This window comes from Triturus cristatus, chromosome 8, assembly GCF_964204655.1.
Source record: "Triturus cristatus chromosome 8, aTriCri1.1, whole genome shotgun sequence".
Taxonomy (NCBI): Eukaryota; Metazoa; Chordata; class Amphibia; order Caudata; family Salamandridae; genus Triturus; species Triturus cristatus.
The window spans coordinates 1,265,126,012-1,265,148,426 of NC_140591.1; positions in this window are offsets into that span (position 1 = coordinate 1,265,126,012).

Consider the following 22,415-nt stretch of genomic DNA (forward strand, 5'->3'; position numbering starts at 1 on the left):
ATATCGGGATATCTCTGATGTGTCTCATTATAAGGAACATGCCCATACACCACATTGGAGTAAGAGTGCTGCATCAATATGTAACCAGTATTTCTATAATATTTCTTTGTTATTGAAAGTTCTCTGCTGCCTGAGAAGGACGTTGTGATGCTAAGAAAGCATATAAAGGATGTGAAAAAGATAAGGGCCTGATTTAGATATCGGCGGACAGTTTACTCCATCACAGTGGTGACCATTACCCTGCCCCCCAAAATCTAAATCCCATTGGAATTTGAATTCTGGCAGACAGAATATCCATCCCCGCTGTGATGGACTAACAATCCGCAGATATCTAAATCAAGCCCTAAGTCGTTAGTCTCTTCCTAACTGTAGTGAATGACGAAATTGATCTCAATTCGTCCACCATTTGATATCAAGAAAAGGGAACAAATGATCTCTCATTCTGCTTCTTCTAATGAGAGGCACAACGAACAAGTTAGCATCGCTCTATCTCGAGGTGCTCTTTGGCTGATAGACAGGGCCAGACTGGCCGTAGCAGGCACCGGGCATATCCCCGGTGGGCCGCAGGGTGGGAGCCGGGTTTGGGCCCCTAGGGGGCCGGTTTTGTTACAGGGCCGTTTTTGCAGCTTAGCTGCAATTTTGCCCCCTGTAACAAAAACGGATGAAAACGGCCCTGGTAAACAGCTCGGCCACAGCCCCAACCCCCCAGGAGGCTGGGCGAGCACTTTGCCAGGGCTGGTTTTAGTTCCCAGTCCGGCCCTGCTGATAGAGATCAACTTTACGTATAAGATAGTGTTGGCCAGTATTGTGAACTGCTCGAAATGTCGTGCACATGTTTTTTTTTTTTTAAAGTTTATAAAGCTTTATTGAATATGATAAACCAAGTAAAACATCAATACAAAAAGAGAATCATCGGGCAGTGAGACAAAGCAAGAAAAATTGAATTCTTACAAAATTTAAAGAATGCCATAAAGGAAATAGGAAATATACTTAGGGAAAAAGCTTTTAAAGGTATTTTTTTAGTGGGAAGGGAGGAGCAAGAGGAAGAGAAGGGAAGAGGGGGAGGAAAGGAGGGGGAGAAAGGCAATCAATATACAAAGTAAATATCATATAATTAACATAAACTAATAATTGTATAAACAACTAAGTAATTCTAGGAACATTTCTAGAGAGAAAATTAGTTAAAGGCAACCATAATAAATCTTTTTTGATCAGAAGAGGTACGGTGGTAGCAAAAGCACGATCAAGCCTATGATGGTGGCATAATAAGTTCCACCAGCCATTATATGAAATCTTTGAAGTATCTTTCCAATTGGTTGTCATTATCTGTAAGGAAATGGCTATATACAAATCTATAAATTTGTGTACATTACACTGAACATTCCAAATAGGTGAAGCACCACCCAGAAAGATATGGACAATCTCAAAGGAATGGTCAGTAGCTAATATTTCATTTAATTTTGACCAAATACGAGACCACAGTGATTTAACCAACGGGCAGTGAAAGAACATATGAAAAAAATCACTATCAGCATAAGAGCAAGACCAGCACTTCTTGGAGTCAGTTAATTTAAAATTATGTAAATCATAAGGAGTATAAAAAAGTCTATTGTAAAAAAAAGTATAAAGTCTGCGTGGTACTGGCAGAACGGGAAACAGTGTGCAACTTAGACCATAAGGAATTCCAAACCTGAAGTGAAAATTCTTGAGCTAAATCCTTTTCCCATGAGAGTTCAAGTATAGATTTGGGTCTTTCAGTGAAGGGAAGGGAAAGTAATTTGTAGATGGCAGCAGCTTTGAGGGGAATAGAAAAGTCAGGTAGAGGGGAAAGGGCTGCGTCTGTGGTGGGCAGGGAAGCATCTTGAGAGATAATGGAGGCTAAGGAATTTTTAAGCAAGGGATACTGGGAGGAATATGTGTTGGAGAGGTGAAAAGAGGCACGAAGATCGGAAAAGTCTCTCAAGGAATTGTCACTAAGTAGATGATCGTAAGTGATGATACCTTTGTCAATCCATTCTTTCCAAAAAAGCGCTCTGTGATTAATCTTTAAAGATTTATTATACCAAATTGGAGTTAAGGAGTGAAACTCTGACTGTGAGAGGGAGGAGCGAAACACTGAGAGAGCAAGTGCTTTGGAGTGTTTATAGATGGGAGTGAGAAAACACTGCGGAGTTTGAGATAAGCGAGTGGCCGTAAGAAATGAGAAAGGCGAAAGTTGTGCAAGTTCTATTAGGGGAGGATCAGATGAATCAGATAGATAAGGCCAAATTTGTTTTAAAGTAAAAGCAGAATGGAATCGAGTGAGGTTGGGGAAATTGACACCACCTAAATCTTTGGGTTGTTGAAGACGAGAGAGATCCTGGCTTTGCGTTTATTCCATAGGAATGTTGTAAAGATGCAGTTTATTGTTTTAAAAAAGTAGAGTGGAAGGGAAATTGGAAGCATTGAAAGATAAAAATTAACATTGGGAAGAAGCATCATTTTGATAGTTGCTAGCCTCCCCCACCAGGATAGGAAAAGGGGAGACCAACTATCTATAAGAGAAGAGACCTTTTTAAGTATATCTTTCTGATTAAGATTAATGGTTTCTCTAATAGTGTTAGCATAGAGAATGCCTAAGCATTTAATATTGCCAGAATTCCATTCAAAGCCAGAGCCATGAAACATGTGAGGAAGGCAAAATTTGTTAAGGGGTAAGACCTCAGATTTGTCTATATTAAGTTTGTAACCAGAAACCAGGGAATATTCTTGTAACAAGGAGAAGAGTGAAGGTAAAGAAATGGACGGATTAGAGATATAGAGTAAAATATCATCTGCATAAGCAGTAAACTTAATATCAATGTTCTGAAATGTGAAGCCAGTATATGATGGTGAACGACAATTTTTTTCTAAGAAGGGTTCTAACGCAAGAATAAAAAGAAGAGGGGAGAGAGGACAACCTTGTCTGGTGCCTCTATGCAGAGAGAAATAGTGAGATTGAGAGCCATTAACCCAGATAGAGGTAGAGGGAGCAGAGTATAACAATTGAATATTGAATAATGGAAGGGCTAAAGCCATGCCACCTCAATGCACCAAACATGAAATCCCAACTAACTCTATCTAATGCTTTCTCAGCATCCAATGTAATGGCGGCGACTGGGGAGTCCATCTTTGAGGCAAGGTGAATGATGTTGAGGAGGGTTCTCGAATTATCAGAAATGGACCTGCCTTTAACAAACTCAGATTGATAAATATTTGTAAGGTTAGGAATGACTAAGTTAAAACGAGAAGCCAAAATTTTAGCATACATTTTACAGTCAGTGTTAATTAGGGAAATAGGTCGATCATTTTTAAAAAGGGAGGGATCCTTATCTTTTTCAGGGATTAGACATAACATTGCCTGTGTAAAGGAACCTTTGGATTCTCCCTGGGCGAGAAAATGATTAATCAATGAAAGTAAATGTGGTAATAGAATATCCTTAAAGTGGAGATAGAAACGAACCGTAAAGCCATCTGGGTCTGGTGCTTTGTCTTTAGGTAGAAGAGTAATAGCATTAAGTATTTCCTTTTCTGACATAGGAACATCTAGGGAAGAAAGATCAGTAAAGCATTCAGAAGATCTAGGAATAGACTGAATGAAAGAGTCGAGTTGTGCAGGAGTGGGAACGGATTCCGGAGTATAAAGAGAAGAATAATATTGAACAAAACAGTCAAGGATTTTGTCATCAGTAAACTGATGATTTCCTTGTGAATCAATAATGGTTATTATTTTGGATTTTTGTTTTTTAATTTTGAGCTAAATAGCAAGAGATTTGCCCGCCTTATTGCGTCCCCTGTACATTTTGGCATGAAATTTGAGAAGATTATTACAATCGGAGTCCCAAGAGTGTTTGTTATATTGCATTTTCGCCTTAATGAGAGAGGAGAGTATGTCTGATGAATTTTTGGTGAAGTAAAGATGCTCTAGGTCTTTAATTTGTTTAAGGATTTGAGAGGATTGTGATAGGGCTTTTTTCCTCTTGCGGGACACAAAGTCAATAATAAATCCTCTGGCAGCAGCGTTGAAAGCATCCCAAATACAATGAAATTGTGAGGTAGAATGAAGATTGTTTTTGAAGAATTCCTCTATGTAAAGCGTAAATTGTTCAGTAAATTGTGAGTCTAGAAGGAGAGAGTTATTAAAGCGCCAGCGCCGAGAGGTGGGAGTAGGAGAGGGATAATCCATGTCTATTATAATAGGGGCGTGGTCGGATATAAGAATAGAGCCTATTTCTGAGTTAGTCATAAATTGGAGGGTATGTTGGGTAAGAAAAATATAGTCAATACGGGAGTGTGATGCGTGCACTGGAGAAAAAAAGGAAAATTCTAAAGTGTCAGGGTGAGAAAGTCTCCATGAATCTATGAGACCTCTAGAAGAGATGGCTTTAAGAAAGGACTTTTGCACCTTATTAGGAACATATCTGGAGAGTGATTTACGATCTAGAAAGGGATCCATAAGTTGGTTACAATCACTACCCACAATTAAATCATTAGTCGCATGAGAAGAAAGAAGCATGGAGAAGTCATTCCAGAAGGTTAAATCTATACCATTAGGGCCATAAGCATTGCAGAAGGAAAATTTAGTATTATTAACAGTAACATCTAAATACAACCACCTACCACAATTATCATGAAGCTCATTATGTAACTGAACAGACAACGATTTACGAAACAGAATGATAACACCATTTTTGTTGTTCACTGCCGGAGAGCAAAAGGCCTCCCCAACCCATTGTTTACGTAGTGAAGACAAATCTTGTGAATTAAGGTGAGTTTCTTGTAGCAATGCCGCATGACATTTCAGTCTCGCCAAGTGAGATAAAACACGTTGCTTTTTAACAGGGTTTCGAATACCTTTAATATTCCAAGAAATGACACAAAGACCATTCATCTCTGGAAGTAAAGTAAGAGTAAGCAAAATGAAGTAGAGAATTCAAAGCAGAATGAGAAAAGAGAGAAAAAAAGAAAAAAGAGGTAGGATAAATATAAATGACGAGGGAGAACCTGAAGCGAGGAGGCTAAAGCGTGTGACCACCACAGGAGTGGACAGTGGAGTATCATATGCAGAAATAGGAAAGAGGAAAATGTAGAGTGGAATAGATAGTGTAAATGTTGGCAAAAAAGTAGAGATGAGAGGGGTAAAAAGAAAGGGAGCAAAGGATAGAAGGGAAGGAAAGAAGAAAAAAAGGGAGAGGAAAGAGAAAGGAGTGAAGAAGAGGGTAAGGGGGAACAGATTCCCCCAGAAGAAAACATCAAAAGGAGGATGGAAAAAAGCCAAGGGGCTTTAGCCACGAAGGACAATTGAACAAAAAACATTAATGTGGGAGGGGGGCAATGAAGAGCAAGGCAACCACACTAAGAAGAGACACCGAAGAGAACAGGTCACCATATAACAAGAAAAAAAAACAATGGAAATGAGAATCCAAGACTAAAGGCAACCAAATAGAACAAGTGAAGGGAACTTACCAAACATCTAGAAAAAGGAAACAGCAGCGGGATGGAATGCACAATATAAACACCAGAACAATACGAAAGGTGACCTTTGACAACAACACCATATGGGGGAGACCTGCAAAACATAAGAGGAGATGAACAAAGGAAACATAAGAGCAATACTCTACATATTAAAGTAAAATAAAAACAGGACTCAATAATAAGACATTAATATAACAGTTAGGGTTTGCTCAGTCCCATGAGTTTTCCTTTGTGAGTATGAATGAATTTCCGTAGGTCTGCAGGATCTTCAAAACTAAAAGTTCTGTCTTTATAGGTCACTTTGAAAAACAAGGATGGATTAAACCATAGCATGCATTCATGGATAGCAATGCAGGTCTAAGGTCCAAAAATTCTTTCCGACGAGAAGCAGTAGGTTTAGAAACATCTTGAGTGAAAAAGACTTTATGCCCAGACCAAATCATCTGCTTATGTTGCTTAGCAGCTTGGAGAATCGTCATAAGTTTTGAGTATAGGAGGAAATAGGCAATGATACCTCTAGGTTTAGATGTAGGAGATGTAGGTTTTGGCCCCAAGCGATGAGCACGTTGTATGTTGAAGTCCGAAGATTTTGGGAGGCCAACAATTTGGAGAACTTGAGTTTTCAAGAATTGAATCATATCAGACCCTTCAGAACCTTCTGGAATGCCATATATGCGAAAGTTGTTGTGCCTGTTACGATTTTCTAAATCCTCCGTAACCCTTTGAAGCTGGCTGACTTCCGTAGTGAGTGTGTCAACTCTGGCAACGACATCTTGAGCATCACTGATCCTTTGCTCTACATCAGAAAGTGTTGTATCCAGGCTAGACCATTTATCATCCAACCTCTGAAGTGTGGCAACAGTGTCTGTCATGAAGGGACGGATAAGACGTAGCTCCTCCATGATGTCCTCGAGCGTAAGAGGCAATGGTGATTTAGATGGAGAAGGTGGATCTTTTTTGGTACGTTTGACAGAAGAGGCATTAGTATCCTTTCGACCACCTGAAGTGCTTCCATGAGGTTTGTTTGGATGTGTAGAGTCCATGTTGAAAATAGTACAGCAGATGAATTGCAAATGAAAGCAATTGAAGACAGCAGGAGGAGCAGTAGTAATGTAAATGAAGCAGAGTTGAGAGGAAGTGTAGCGCAAAACCGGCACTCAGTGAGATAAAGAAGTGACACTTCTTAACACAGCACAGCAAAAAAAAGCATTGAAATATGAGGTGCTGGAAGCTCGCATCAGGGGAACAGCGAGCTATCAGTGAGAGCAGAAAAAAAAACAGCAACACCAATAGCACCAGAGTGACCAAATGATAGGAGATTAGATCATACCCACAGAGCAAACTGGGGACACCATGTGAGGAGTACACACGAAACTCTCCTTTCCACCTTTATTTGAGTGCTTGATGCTGGAAAATACAGCGGAGGCACTGAGGGGAACCAAAGAGCAGAAAAAAAAGAGTGAGGCAAAAACCATTAATGGAAATTGGCTTGAATTGAAGAAGAAAGCCTCCTCTTTAGTGGCAGTAAATTGTGGCTAGGAATGAGCAGAAAACATCATTGCAGCATAAGGAAAGAAAAGAAAAAACGCTGCATAGGAATAAAATCAAAATGGCGGCCGCTATCTGAGGAGAACAGAATTAAGCATATAACATGACGAAAAGACCGCATTCCGGTCTGAGAACTTGTCATGGTGCGCCCTGCCACTTCCGACATTGAAATCTTCCAGTTCTGCGGAGTAGCGCTGTCAGAAGAGCATCCCTTAATCTTCGAGCCGGCTCGACCGAGCGGAGCTCTTCACGTAGCAGCCATCTTGCCTCGCTGCGCCGCGCGCTCCCTCCGTGCACATGGTTTTAAATGTACACAAGGGCTTTTCAAAAACCATAAGCCAATGGGGATTTCCTAAGTGAGAGACAACAGATTGGCAGGATAGCAATTTGATATTGTACGGCCGCAGTGTCCTGGAGAAGCTATAGACAATAAAGGGCATTTGGAAGCCCTAAATAGAGGCAAGTAATATTATCAAGATCAGAAATAATCAAAGATTGAATGGCAGTTCTCCTGGCAGAACCTGAAAGTAAAGAAACAAATTTGGCTAACATTTTGAGAATAGAATTGCAAACAGCGGCTGTGCAATTTATCTGAGAGAACAAAGGAAAACACATAACGTCCTAACCTAGTTTATGCAGTTGTATGCAGCTGTTTGATAACAGTTCTAAACAGACACACTGCTTTATATTAGGCTTGTATCTTATGAACTGCGTTAACAAAAGGATCCCTGTGACAAAAGCAGTATTCCACTCAGCTCTCCGCATGAAATAAGGATTTGTGATCTGCACGGTACTTGTGCTTTGCAGGAGTCATGTTAACCCTCTGTGCTACTTTATGGAGAGTCAAAACTGCCACCAGACAAAACTCTGATCTCTCTCACTAGCAGGAACCTTAACCACAAGAGTGATCTTGACATTTATATTGCTACCTGAAAGCTGGACAGACAAGGAACTCTGCCACAGGACTTTTTAAACCTTGAGTTATTGCTAAACAAAGCACCCCCTCCCCCCTGAGATCAACTCCACTTCCCCAGGTCAGCGCCCATTGCGGCCGCACCAGTTGCACCGCTCTAAAGCCGGTCCTGGAATGGAGCCCAGCTCAAAGGCTATCTGTCAGGCATTACTGCGGAAGCCTGGCCACCAAAGAAGAGCACTTTGGTTTTATTTCTGTTGAGCTTCAGACAATTAGTTCCCATCCACCCAACAACAACTGACATGCACAATCAAAAGTGCTCCTGGGTCTGGACAGTGCTATCTGAAAAATGAGACCAAATTTCGGATATCATCATCATAAGACATAATTTCAACCCCAAACGTGGCGAGAGTGGAGACACAGAGGTTAAACAATCAGACTCATAGGGGAGCCCTGAGGAACACCACGGGGTGCTGCTCTGGAACTCTCTACAGATGTACGGTGGAAAGCGACGAAGGACTAAGGCTGAACATATCGTGGATATCCCCATCCCTTTAGGAGGTTGTCCATTGCACGCTAAGAAAAAAAGTGTCTATGATTTTAAATTACAAGTTTACCTTCGGCAATATCCATGCAATTTCGCATTATGCAGCCTCAACTTATTTTTTTTCCACAAATGGCGTCAAATAAAACTGAAAAATATACCGTTTTGCAAAACAATGCTGCCTTCATAATGTGATCTTGTTTTACTCTCAGGGAGGCAAAAATCCCTGCGAGTCGTTCAAGCTGTTTTCGAACAATGGCCGTTGATTTTTTTTTAGTCAGCCTCTTTGTGGTTTACAATAATTTACAATGGGCCTTAGCATGTAGGCGTCAGCTTTGAAGTGAAGGGGAAAATCTTATGTGCAGTTATCATCCCACTGTTCCAGGAATCACAAAGCCTGCTTCATAAACAGACGCCAAAGTGATTTCGACTTACTGAAATAAAAGGCTAGCTTTTGTGCTTTTTGTCAAGGTTTCCTGTACAAGATCATTGACAACGGAAGTTTCTAAATTGCAATTTGAAAGGAAGAGTGGCTGTATGACAAAAGAAGCACCACAGCAAATCTCACTAATTTGCTTACATGAGTCAGGGATGAGTGCAATTTAAAATTGTGGGTAGGTATCGCCTTGAATCAAAAACCTTATTTCTAATTACAGGTTAACAGTAGGGGCTGCCACACTTTTTGGGGACGTCTTGAAAGGAAAAAAATCAAGTCCTCTGCAACTTTGAACTTTATCACCATGCGTGTCAGAGCTTCCAAACTTTTTGAGAAAACCTTAGCAAAATTCTGATTTCTGATGCCTGCACATGAATGACTTTAGCTTGCAACGTTGTCCGGCTAGTATGGCTACTAGTAGTCCCTACTTAACGAAAATGAAAATTACTTCACAGAATAATATAACAATACCAAAAGTAGTGACGGAATATGCTAATCATTTCCATCGTCCTGAAACGAGACTAAATTGAATTACACACCATATGACTGTGATATCCAGTAGATATGATACTTAAAAATGCAGATCTAGCAAATATTCGTCAATGGTTGACCAAGGGCTGTCACATATTGCCCGCAGCCCATGTGGCATATTGTTTTGAATATCCTTGGACATGCAGTGATAAACACGTCCCATCATGCATCGCGCTGATTGGCACAATGGTAGCAGAGGCATAGCGAGGATGTCTGCCCTTGTACAAGCATGGTTAATGGTCCCTCTGGCTGCTGGCTGTAGTAAAATACAGCATTATTGCAATAATAGCGTAGTGGAATTACCATCAGAAATGATGGAATTACCATCAGAAACGGAGGTATTTAAATGTATCTTTTGTCTGGGTGTGCGTTTGCATAACTCACAAAAGCAGTGTCCCCAGTATGTAAGGAAATAATGTTTATGTTATTTTGTGTAAGGCCAACACTTTTCATAAGCAGTTATCCAAGGTAGTGCTGTCTCACATAATAGAGGCAGACCAGCAGCCTAAATTGAGTGACTGGTCTGACAACATTTCTGGAGGCATCAGAATTACCCAGTACTTTTTATGCAATGTTGTTTGGAAATGTGTGCCTAATTATGTATTTGCAAAATGTTACCATGGCGCGAGAGCAAAGAAAGACTAGAAAACTAAGTAGAGGGTATGGTGAATAAACAATGGAAGGGAATTATAGTTTAGCAATTTGAATCGTGAAATGCCCTTATGTCCAGTGTTTTTTTTAAGGAAGGGCATAATCATAAGGGTCCAGCAATGGTGGTTATAGATAGTATTCATCAAAAACAAATGTTTTCATTTACTTCCAAAATGTAAGATGATCTGGAATATGCAGAAGGAACAACAAGATCTTAATCCAGGCTTGAAGAGCCAGGTCACAGAAAACGCAACCAACCTTTCTTCATCTAAAGAAGCAAGAACATTTGAGCAATAAATAGTCATCTGTACTTTGGCAATTTACAGCAATATATCAGGTGAGCTTGTATTTCAAACATATTACAGGAGGGCCATATGATAATCTGTGTATTATGCACATAGATTTGAATGTGAATCTAGCTGAGGCAGGGATCCAGGCAAGGGTAAGACACATGGGTTTTGTAGAGTTGACTTAACGAGTGCTGGAAGGTAAGCAATCAGCAGCTTTTTTGATTGCCTGCAGCCCTTCTAGGGTTCTCTAGGGAAGTTTCTGTAACTTAACCTGAAGTCCACCAGGGTCATAGCAACAGAGAGGTCAGATTTAACTCAGGACTTTCCACTGAAAGAAAAAGGCAGAGGAGAGTGTTAAGATCTGAGTTTCTGAGAACAGATATTGCCCAAAGTTGAAACCCAAACATCTCACTTGCTTAATAGTGTCAGATGGTGGTCCAGGTTAATAAAGTGAAGCCTCACATATACCCACGTCTTCTGGTGATCAGAGTATCTGTCCTGCAGGAGTAGAGTTGTAACCTGGTGTTTGCTCATTCAGTCTATGTTCATCCTCATATTTTAATGGAACTTGACCACAGCCAACCCCAGGCTTCCATCCTGCCAAGGGGTTACCTGGAATTTGTTGGTGTGCATGTAAAGAGGAAGGTCAGAGGACTGCATGCGTCTGGTAAAAGCATCAACATGGACACAGTGAGGATCTTTTTGTTACATTACTGGCAAGATGGGGCGAGTTAGATAAGGTGGAATGAAGATCATTTGCTTCCTGTCTCTAAGGATGTATCTGAACCAATCAAGAAAGAACTTCAAAAGCAACCTGCTGGATGATCAATTAAGTTAAATGCTGCTGGCAGACACAGCAGATCTAGGGCACTGACATCACCCACATACTCTAGCATCCTTAAACCATTGGGGTCAGCAGGTAGGACTGCTTTTGTACCACAATTAGGTCTAATTTTAACCTGAAATTATGAAAGATGTTTCATGAAAAAATGACAAAGTTGAGCCATCAGTAATATTTTCAAAACCTTGGAGGTAGCAGAAAGAAGTGAAAGAGAGCAGTGTGAAAGCTAAGATTTGTGTGGCAAAAGGCAGTCCAGGTCTCCGAAAGTGCAACGAGGCCATAGTAATGCAACATGTTCCACAGGAATATCTGGTGTAATGCTAGGTGGACTGTACCAGTGTCACATTTTCAGAATAACCAATGACTATGAAAACAAACTCTATGTTGATTCATTGTATGTTAGTTTCTCTCATGTGATGTAGCTTGAAACCTGTCATGAATCACAGCTATCTCGACCTACATTGGACACCTCTGTGCTGTACAAATGCTCTGCCCTAGAACGTCTATTAATTGCGTACAAATATAAATAAAGCTGCAATTATTTTCCTTCTCTTGTCTGCATCCCCAGAAAAAAAAAACACTGGGACTCCCCTGCCATCATTGACTAACTAAATGAGAACAGGGAACTGTTGGTATTCTACCAATTCCACGTCTGTTGCCATCACAGCAAAGAAAGTGCATTATATTTTCAATACTGATGGGCTGTCCCCCGCCTTGTTTTGCAATCTGTGGTTAAATCAAACACATGAAACATCCTAAATTAAATTAAATTAAAGAAATGTGGATTTTTTTAAAAATTCTACAGTCAATGCTAGGTGTGAGCTAGTGTGCCTTTACAAATGTAATATTTGTGCATGAACTCTTCTGGGACCATATCACACGACTTTGCACTGGTGCAGAAAATAAAGTCAAATTCATCTGCACCATTTTGGTTGCTTGTGTGAAAGCTAATGGGCTGTCCCCCTCCCAGGGATGCTTCCCTGGACTACTGTGTCCACCTCCAATTTCTATCTCCACAAATCTGAACAAATTATCCTTCTAAAATCTGAACTGGCTCTCACCAGCTGTAAATCAGGCTCTCCTTTGGTCCCATACCTTCCGAGAGTGCTGGCACAAGCAATTAAAAGTGTTAATAGTGTGATAAATACCTTGCTTAATGCTTTACTGGAATTAGCTTCTGCACCAGTTATCTGGAAACAGACTAAAGTAGCACCTCTGTTGACTAAGCCCTCAGCTAAACCTGCACTTCTATTGAACTATTGCCTAATCTCCCTGCTTCCAGCTCTCAAAATGTTAGAAAAATTGGTTAACAACCAACTCTCTGACTACTTGGAAAAGGCAGGCCTACTGCATCTGTCACAGTCTGGCTTTAGGCCGCATCATAGTAAAGAGTCAGCCCTGGTGGAAGTCTCTGACCATATAAAAGTTACTATTGATGAGGGTGAGAAGCCCACCCTCATTCTTCTTCATATGTTGGCAGCCTTCAACACTGTTTCACATTCATTGCTTCTTCTGTACCCTTTTTCAAAATGTGTTTGTCATTGAGTGGATGTACAATAGCTTGCTGAAATGCAGCTCAAACAAGACATATATCCTTCTCTTTGATCCAAAAGAAAACCTTTCCATTAGCCCTGTACTTGGGGTAACTGAAGTTGTGCCAATTGTGGTTTAGTTTCAGGGAAAGAACACTGGTACTGACAATGTGGTCAGCAGGGGCCCAGTACTCTACAGTCAAAGTAAGTGGTACCCCCTGGTACCTAGGGCATGTGTATTGAAGAGGTTCCTCTGGGGTTGCAGCACTGGTTGTGCCACACCAGAGACCCCTCACCAAGGCTACGCATACTGCCATTGCAGGCAGAGAAATCCGAAGAGTCGAAATGAAACACAGCCCAGTGTGCCATGCCACCCATACACTTCATAAGATATAGGTACATCACCCCTACTGCAGGCCTTTAGCCCTAAGGCAGGGTGCACTATATCATATGTGGGGGCATATCGGCATGAGCGGATATGCCCCTACAATGTCCAGTCTATTCTGAGATGCTGTAAGTGCACAGGGAAGCCATAAAGAGTACATGGGCTGGATACTTGTCAACATGAGTTTCCTAGCTCATAATGGCTTCGCTGATTTCTGAGATGTTTGGTGCCAAACATCTTCTCTTAATAAGTCCTCACTGATACCAGTGATAGATTTAATAATAAATTCACACAGGAGACCCTTCTAGAGGGTCCCCTGAATTCTACCAAGCACTGGCATGGAATCTGACTTGATTTTGCCATTCTGCCACCACCAGACATGGTTCTGACCTCATGTTTAAAAGCTGATGCCGCCTTTGAACTCCAACCGAGGAACCTCCAGATAGAGGGAGAGGCCAAGCCCCCTTTCATGCTCCATGTTTGCTGGGAGGAAAGGTGGGAAAATTAGCTTGATTAGGAGGAGGGTCCCCACTTAGCCTATGCCACCCCTAGGGTGGGGCAGCCGATGTGAACTCTTCTCCCGCAATTCCACCATCTTGTTATAGGGGAAAAACATCCTGTCAGGGCTAGGGTAACGCCCCAAAATTCTGTATTTAAGTAGCACCCAGAGACCTGACCATCAGTTTTGATGGACAAGAGAAGATCAGGACAAAGAAGACCATCTGCATGAGAACTGAAACCCTGCTGCAGAAGAAAAAGGCGCCAAAACCTGCCTGCTGCACCCAGGATTCAACAATTGCATCCTGCTGTGTCGTCCTGAGCCTAAAAGGCCTCCAAGAACCCTTTAGCCCGTCCAGCCTTCTAAAAATCACCAAGAAGCCCCATTGGAGTGAAGTTATTACTCCCCTGCATCCCCCAGGCACTGATCCTGTGAAGTTCGGTTTGTCAACTTGCTACTCTCCAGCGACCTTGGCTCAGAACTAAAGCAAGAGAATGTACAACAGCTCCAGAGGGTCAGATCTATCTCCTCAAGTTTGAGACACCAGGACCTACCGGAGCCGCGGCGTACCAATACCCAGGGTACCGTACCCCCCTGCGGCAAACACCAATAAGAAGAGTTCACTCTGAACTCTCAAAGCACCAGAAGCAAGTACCCATTGAGGGACATGAAGACACCGAGACCCACCTCCTGAGTGGCCTTGCTGTCCTGAGATCGCTTCTCCATGTTGCCTGCTGCTGACCGCAAGGACCTCAAGACGCACGGCGCCTGGCTGACCTGTTCCCTCTGCAGCCGGCCCCAGCAACAACTAACCAGCTTTGTTCCCAAGGTCCCCAGGCCCTTGTGACCTCCCTCTAAGGAGATCCACCAGACTTACCAGCAAGTTCCTCTGTGCAGTGTCCTTTCAAGTGGCGCCCTTCATCTTTGCAAACCAGCTTCCAAGACCTCAGCACTCTGCTCCTGGTTGATCCGGAATGCTCCCGCACTTCTCCTGCTGGAGCTTTGGATATGGCCCTGGCATTGGCCTAAAACGAGAAGGTGAACTTCTTGAAAGCATTGCCTGAACTTCTATTTATTTTTTCTGCTTTTCCCCATTGTTGCCTATGGTGTATAATTGCACATAGAAGTGATATATTTACCAAACTTTGCAAAATCCTATCTCCAAAAGTACTTACTTTAGAACTGTGTTCTTAGTCTTTAAAATATTGTAAAAAATCAATACTATTTTTACAAATTGGTCTCTGATTTCTTTTTGAGTGTGTGTCTCATTTATTGCCTCTGTGAGTACAACAAATGCATAGCACTACCCTCAGATAAGCCTAATTGTTCGTCCACACTACTACAAAAAGAGAGCTAGCAGTATCTACTTATACCTCGGTAGACCAATTGGGGATTCCCCGGACTCTCTACATAGTGTACTTCATTATAGTACACTGTACAGAGAGCCAGATTTCTACGCCATGTAAACGGGTTGGCCCAGGTTTCTAAATTTACTGTAGCACTCATAATCAATGACTTTAATATTTTAATACTCCAACAATGTACAAAGTGCATGAAGGGTGTGATATCTAATAATGATCCAAGCAAAAGTTTTTGGGGGTACTCAACAAAATAAATGTATTTTGCTTGGGTCACCAGAAGTGAACCTCAATTAAAATTATATGATATACAAAAAGAAACACAGATATTGTATACTGATCATATTACACAGATAGAACACCAATACAAAAGGAAATTTGGTTACCATATATAGAAGAAATTCTAACATAGATTAAAATCAGCCAACAGTTGTTTCAGAGCTCCATCCATAGGCTACTTCATCAGGGCAACTAGAGGAAAGCTGAATTGTCCTCTTCGGATGGGCAATCAGAGACAATGTGTTTCACCTAAAAATCACTAATTCTCGCATGATCACAGTATGGATACGTATAACAGCAAAGCCCAGCTTTAGAATAGAGCTAACGTGTTCATGAAAGGCAACCCTCAAGCCTCGGAGGGGACCAATCTATGGTAGGTTAATAGAGAGGCAGGATATGGTCCCCTAACCGACAGAGGTTGCCGTCGAATTTAAGGAAAGGGACAGGGCGTTCAAATCCGGAGCATGCCTCTGTTTTTGCAAATGTATAACTAGCTAAATGCAAAGGAGACCAGCTTTGTTTTGGTTCCTCAAATCTGAAGCAGGAATATGAAAGCATTTCAATGCTCCTCAGCAGATAAAATGAGGTTTGTTTTTTTGGCGGGAAAGTTTGGCTGAAATCACCACTGACTTTTAATGCCCCCATTCCGACTGTGTTTTCTGGCAATTACTGAATCCACACAACGGGTGTTTCCCAGTACGAATCTGCATACTCACATCGTCAGCTTAAGCCACATTTGTAGGGTGAAAACCCTTTACAACGAGCTGAAGAAGCAGACTGTGTGTTGTGTAGACAGATCACGCCTATTTTTATTACACATACTGAAAGAATGAGTCACAAATTGCCGAGAATGTGCACAAAAAGCCCCTCTTTAATGAATCATTTTGCAGTGCATTTTATAATCAAATGTACTGATTTCTCGACATACGCAACCCCGTGGTGATGATGTTGCATGGCCGCGCAATTCCTTGGTGATAAAAACTCTCAGAAGCCGGTAAAAGCGAACGCTACTTCCATGTCGGAGTTGTGGCCTCAGGTGATCTCGCGCAGTTACGGTTGGAGTTTAAGACGCATTTTGTTTGATCGCTGTCTGTCACTGTAAGATAATTAAACCCCGTGAATGTTCTAGAAACTTGCGAGACTGAACATGTCTTAAAAGCATGGAGATCGTACTCTCACTGATGTGATGCACAACGCAATAAAGTTCAAATTCTAAGGAAGTGGTTCTATTTTTAAACATTCCTTTTTTCTTTTGACTTGAGAGCGACAATAATATTGGCACTTTGGAGTCAACTAAGATCGCTTTCACGAAAGATGCAATACAATTCTGGTGGAGAGCGACTGCACTAACTTAACGACACTGTGCGTTGTATCATATCAGAATATGCTGAAATATTTCCTGTGGAATATTGTCATGCTTAAATACCATCGTGTGACATTACAACACACACCTTTAATATCCAGGCCTTTGCCACACAGCCTTACCAAGCATGCCTTTACACATGGCTTTACCACCCATGTCTTTCCAAGCATTGTCATTCATTTAAATCTAAATTACCTTTGCATACTGTTACCACACATGCATTTATGACACAGATTTGTATAATAAAAATTAAGGAACTTATCATGAGTTTGGCAGTCCTCCAGCGGTGGCGGCACCGCGCCGTGCGTTGGAGCACCACCAAAGCTGTGGTGAGCCTCACACCAGAATAAAAAATAAACATAAACTAAACTTTTTTTGCAAATTATGGCCCAGATTTATTAAGATTTGGGGCAACGCAACGCATCAAGCCAACTTGCTGTTCTGTGTCAAATGGAGAGAGCAGGAATGCACCATATTTAATATTATATAGCACATTCCCGCTCTCTCCTTGTGCTGGTATACTATGTGCTGCCTAGCGCTAACACAAGCACCCTTGTGCCAAGGTGCAAGTGTGCCTGGGTTAGGCCAGGATTGTTTTTGTGCAGGAAGGGACACTTTACTTCACAAAAACAATTCTCAGAGGAATATTACTCCTTCTATGTGTGCTTCAGAATAACGAGGAGAAATATAGGTATTTCTCTTTGTTATGCCTTTATTGGGATGGCATTCCCCGGTTTACTAGTCTTAGTAAATATGGGAATGAGGCTTAAGGAGCTTTTTGGGGCGGCGATTGGAGCCTAATCCCTACAATGGAGGCGCACCGCCATAGGGATAAGGATGTCAGTTTCCGACAGCCTTTTCATGGCAGTCCCACCGCCATGAAAATGCTGTTGGAAAGGGACTTTGGGGGCCTCTAGCAGGGCCCCGGTCCCCCTGGGCCTCAGCTATGTGGCAAACATCTTTGCACCGTGTACCAGGCACCACATGGTGCCTGGTACACAGTGCATGGATGTTTTTCAAAATGCTTTTTATTATTGCAGCTTGTGCAACGGCCCTTTTCCTGGGCTGCTGCACAAGTCGCAATAGTAAAAAGCATCTTACTACCGCCTGCACGGCGATTGTACTGTAATTGGGCTATCGGGACTGCCGACTTCTTGTCAGACGGTCTCGTGCCTGAAATGATGGTGGTCGTATGCTCATCCAACTGCCATCGTAATGAGATCCTAAGTGTCTTTCCAATCAATCCTGATACAGAATTCCAGCAACTAACACTTTTTATTTCAACACCACAATATGATCAGCAGTAACCATTTTTAAGTCCCTTTTACAGGCTAAAGCATAGCATCCAAATATGTCCACAACATAACATCAATATACGGTTATTTTCTTTCAGAAGAAGAAGATGGAAAATGCAACACATGCTGAATACAGTCCCTCTACAAGGGCAATAAACTTCCCAAATATGGTGGGCACCTTTTTGGTAATGAGAGATTTACTGATCCCAGGAGTCATTGGGGATGTGTGGACGGCTTCTCAACCCCTTGCGCGGACACGCCGCCGGCGCACCAAAGGTAAGCCCGTCTGCACCTGTCCGCGACCCAACCGCGGCCAGCGCCAGGAACCCTGGACCTCCCACTACCCATCACTTCGACACCACAACCCTCCTCGCACTCAACCCTGGAAGACTTAGAGAATGCCGACAGGCCTCGCCGAACATGACCCACGGCCAGTTCTCCTGCCTCCACTGCCACCAGACCCCCAACGCCACCCCGGCCTCCAACACCGCCGACGTCAGCACCGGCGACACCCTAAAATGCATCCTCCTCAACATACGCTTCGTACACAAACACGCCCTGGAAATCTGGAACCTACTCAACTCTCTCTTGCCTGACATTGCCTTCTTCACAGAGACCTGGACCAACACATCCTCTGCTTCCGACATCAGCACCGCCATCCCAGACAGATACAAGATCCAGAGGAAAGACCGCCCTAACCACCCAGGAGGGTGCCTTGCCATCGCCCACAAGAGCACCCTCTGCCTCACCACCGCTAGCGAAACCTTCCCCTCCGCCGAACACCTGCACTTCCAGATCCAGTCCACCCCCAAAGCCACACTCCGAGGAACCCTCGTCTACAAACCCCCCGGCCCCTGAACACCCATCACCACCACCATCACCAACTTCATCGCACCCCACGTCATTGCCTCAACAAACTACATACTCATTGGAGACCTGAACTTCCACCTCGACAACCCCAGTGACCTCAACTCTACTATCCTTCGTGAGAACCTCGTCAGCATTGGACTTAAACACACTGACCCACAGAGCAGGACACACCCTCGACCCCATCTTCGTGGCAGGAAACAGCATCCAATTCAGCCACACAAAGCAGCTGCCATGGACCGACCACAACTACGTACACTTCGCCATCAACAAACCCAAGGCACCCAAACCAGCCCCACGCCCACTACGAAGGAACTAGAGCAAGGTTACCAATGCGCAACTTAACTCCACCCTCACCCGAGACAACCACACCTGGGCACCCAACGCAAACGACGCAGCCAGAGAACTCCACACCTGGATCTCCGACTGCGCAGACGAGCTCGCCCTGCTACGCAACCCCGACAGACAACGCCCCAGGAAAGCCGCCTGGTTCACCACCGCTCTCCAAGAAGCCAGTCGCACCTGCAGATGCCTGGAGAAGAACTGGTGAAACACCAAGACAACCAAAAACCACACCACCTACAAGGACGCCATGATGGACTACCACAACCAGATCAGAGCCACCAACAGGAACTTCATCCACAACAAAATCCTGGCCAACTCCACCAACTCCAAGGAACTTTTCAGTGTCATTCAAGAATTCACCAACCCACGCAGTGAAGCCACAGATATCACCCCATTCCAAGACCTCTGCGACAAGCTTGGAACCTATTTTCACCTCAAGATCAAAAACCTCTACGACAACTTCATCGACCATCCATCAGGTGCCACAGATGGCCCACCAGCCCCCAGAAACACCAGCCAGCCCACCATCTCCAACTGGACCCCAATCACAGCCAAATACACCATCTCGACCATGAAAAGCATCCACTCAGGGGCCCCCACCGAACCCTGCCCCCTCACATCTACCACAGAGCCGCGGCTGTCATTGCACCCGAACTACAATGCACCATCAACACCACCTTCAAAACAGGCACCTTCCCAGGCGACTGGAAGCACTCAGAAGTCAGACCTCTGCTCAAGAAGCCCACAACTGACCCCGCCAACCTCAAGAACTATCGGCCCATCTCACTCCTCCCCTACGCAGTCAAAGTTTCAGAGAAAACAGTCAACAGGAAACTGACACGATTCATTGAAGAGAACGCTGTCCTCGACCCGTCCCAATCCGGATTCTGAAGCAACCACAGCACAGAGCCCGCCCTACTTGCCACCACAGACGACATCCACACCCTCCTGGACCAAGGCCACTCCGCAGCCCTCAACCTACTCGACCTATCAGCGGCCTTCGACACCGTCTCCCACAGTACACTAGTTGCCAGACCTCATGACGCAGGCATACAAGGAACAGCCCTGGACTGGATCCGATCATTCCTCACCGGAAGAAGCCAAAGGATCAGACTCCCACCCTTCCTCTCCGACCCCACAAAAATCACCTGCGGAGTCCCACAGGGTTCATCCCTGAGCCCCACCCTCTTCAACATCTACATGGCCCCCCTTGCCGCCATCACGGCCTCAACATTGTATCCAATGCTGATAACACCCAGCTCATCCTCTCCCTCACCAAAGACTCCCACCACTGCCAAACTCAGCTTCCAGAAAGGAATGCAAGCTGTCACAGTCTGGATGACCAACAGCTGCCTGAAGGTCAATGCCAGAGAAGACAGAAGACCTCGTCCTCAGTACCACTCCTTCTGCATGGGACAGCACCTGGTGGCCAACCGCCCTCGGAAGCCCACCTACCCCCTCAGACCAGGCAAGAACCTTGGCATCGTACTCGACTCATCACTCACCATGAACCGACAGGTCAACTCCATCACCTCCAGCTGCTTCAACACCCTCCGCATCCCCCGAAAGACCTTCAAGTGGATCCCCCCTGAGTCAAGGAAGAGAGTCACCCACTCTACGCCGGCATCAACAAGTTCCTACTCCGCAAACTCCAGACAATACAGAATACTGCCGCCAGACTCGTCCTCGGCATCCCCGACACGAACACATTAGTCAACACCTATGGAGTCTCCACTGGCTCCCTGTGGAGAAAAAGAGTTACTTTCAAAATCCTCACTCACGCCTACCAATGCCTACACAACAACAGACAGAATCAACTTCCACGTACCCAAAAGAAACCTCCGATCTTCCAACCTCGCACTGGCCGAAATCCCGCGCATCCACAGAGTCAGAGCAGGCGGAAGATCCTTCTCTCACATTGCAGCCAAGACCTGGAACGAGCTACCGGCAGCCATCAGACGCGCCCCCTCCCTGAACAACTTCAGGAAGACCCTCAAGACCTGCTCTTCGGCTAAACAGATCTGTGGACCCCCCTCAGCGCATTGAGACCCTCACGGGTGAGTAGCGTGCTTACAATTCCCTGATTGATTGATTGCAAAGACAGAAATGATACACTTGGTGACATAGTAGAAAGATCAACCCAGTAACCCCTCTCTGTCTATGCAGTGGATTTAAAAGTATATGAAAATGTACAGCACATAAAAGCACTTGGTTCCATCTCCGATGAAGCCTATGGCTCAGTATTGAGGGAGATAACAGAATATCCCTATGCATGTTGCTAGTAGTATGTCCATAATTATACATTTAAGAAGAATTGTGCAACGTCAGACATAGGTGAGTAATCCCCAACTAACAACTCCTCAGTTCTACTCTGTTATTGACATTCACCTTGAACTAACAGAGACGTTCAACCGCAAACCTTTCCTTCTCTATGACAACCAACACCTTCTAAAATGTATTCTAATCTTTGCAACCCGTCAATACACAGTATCTCGAGAGAACAGTGAAATTTGGATGATGGATGGCACCTTTAAATCCATACTCCATCAATTTACCCAAATGTACAAAATACATGCTAACATAAATTGCACTAGTGTCCCACTAACTTATGGTTTACTCCCTGACAAGCAATACTCAAACTATACTGGATTTTCAACAGTTCTCAAATCAAAGAAACAAACAAAAGTCCTAGGAAAATAATAGTTGATTTTGAATTAGAAATGATTTTTTTTTTTTTTTAATTTTATCCTCATATGACCTCCGTAGATGCAGCAACCTCTCAATCTGTACCACCCTTGTCGTTTTTTATTTAGGGGATATAGACTCAGCTGATGGTTTTTATGTGGAACCCAGCCACACCACTCATCGGAAGCTGACCAAGAGGTCTAATCATTGGATTGTGCAAATAAATTAACCACCAACTGTACCATCTAACAGATTCCAAAACAACCCCACATCTACCCTACCCCTATTCTGATTGACCTTTTGATCCAAGTCTCTAAAATATCGTACCGCATTCCACCAGGCTCTCCAGGTTGGGGGGATGGCCTGGCGCCAAAGCCTACTGATCTCCCTTCTTGCCAAAAGGACAAGGTAGAATACCAATTAGAAAAGATTAACACCATTGTTAAACTTTACCCAAATTCAAGGATTATTTAAAATTTTTCCTGGGCATATTGGAAAAAAATGAAAAACCCATCCTTAGTTGAGAATTCCATGTCAAACCGTAAATTACAATTAGAACT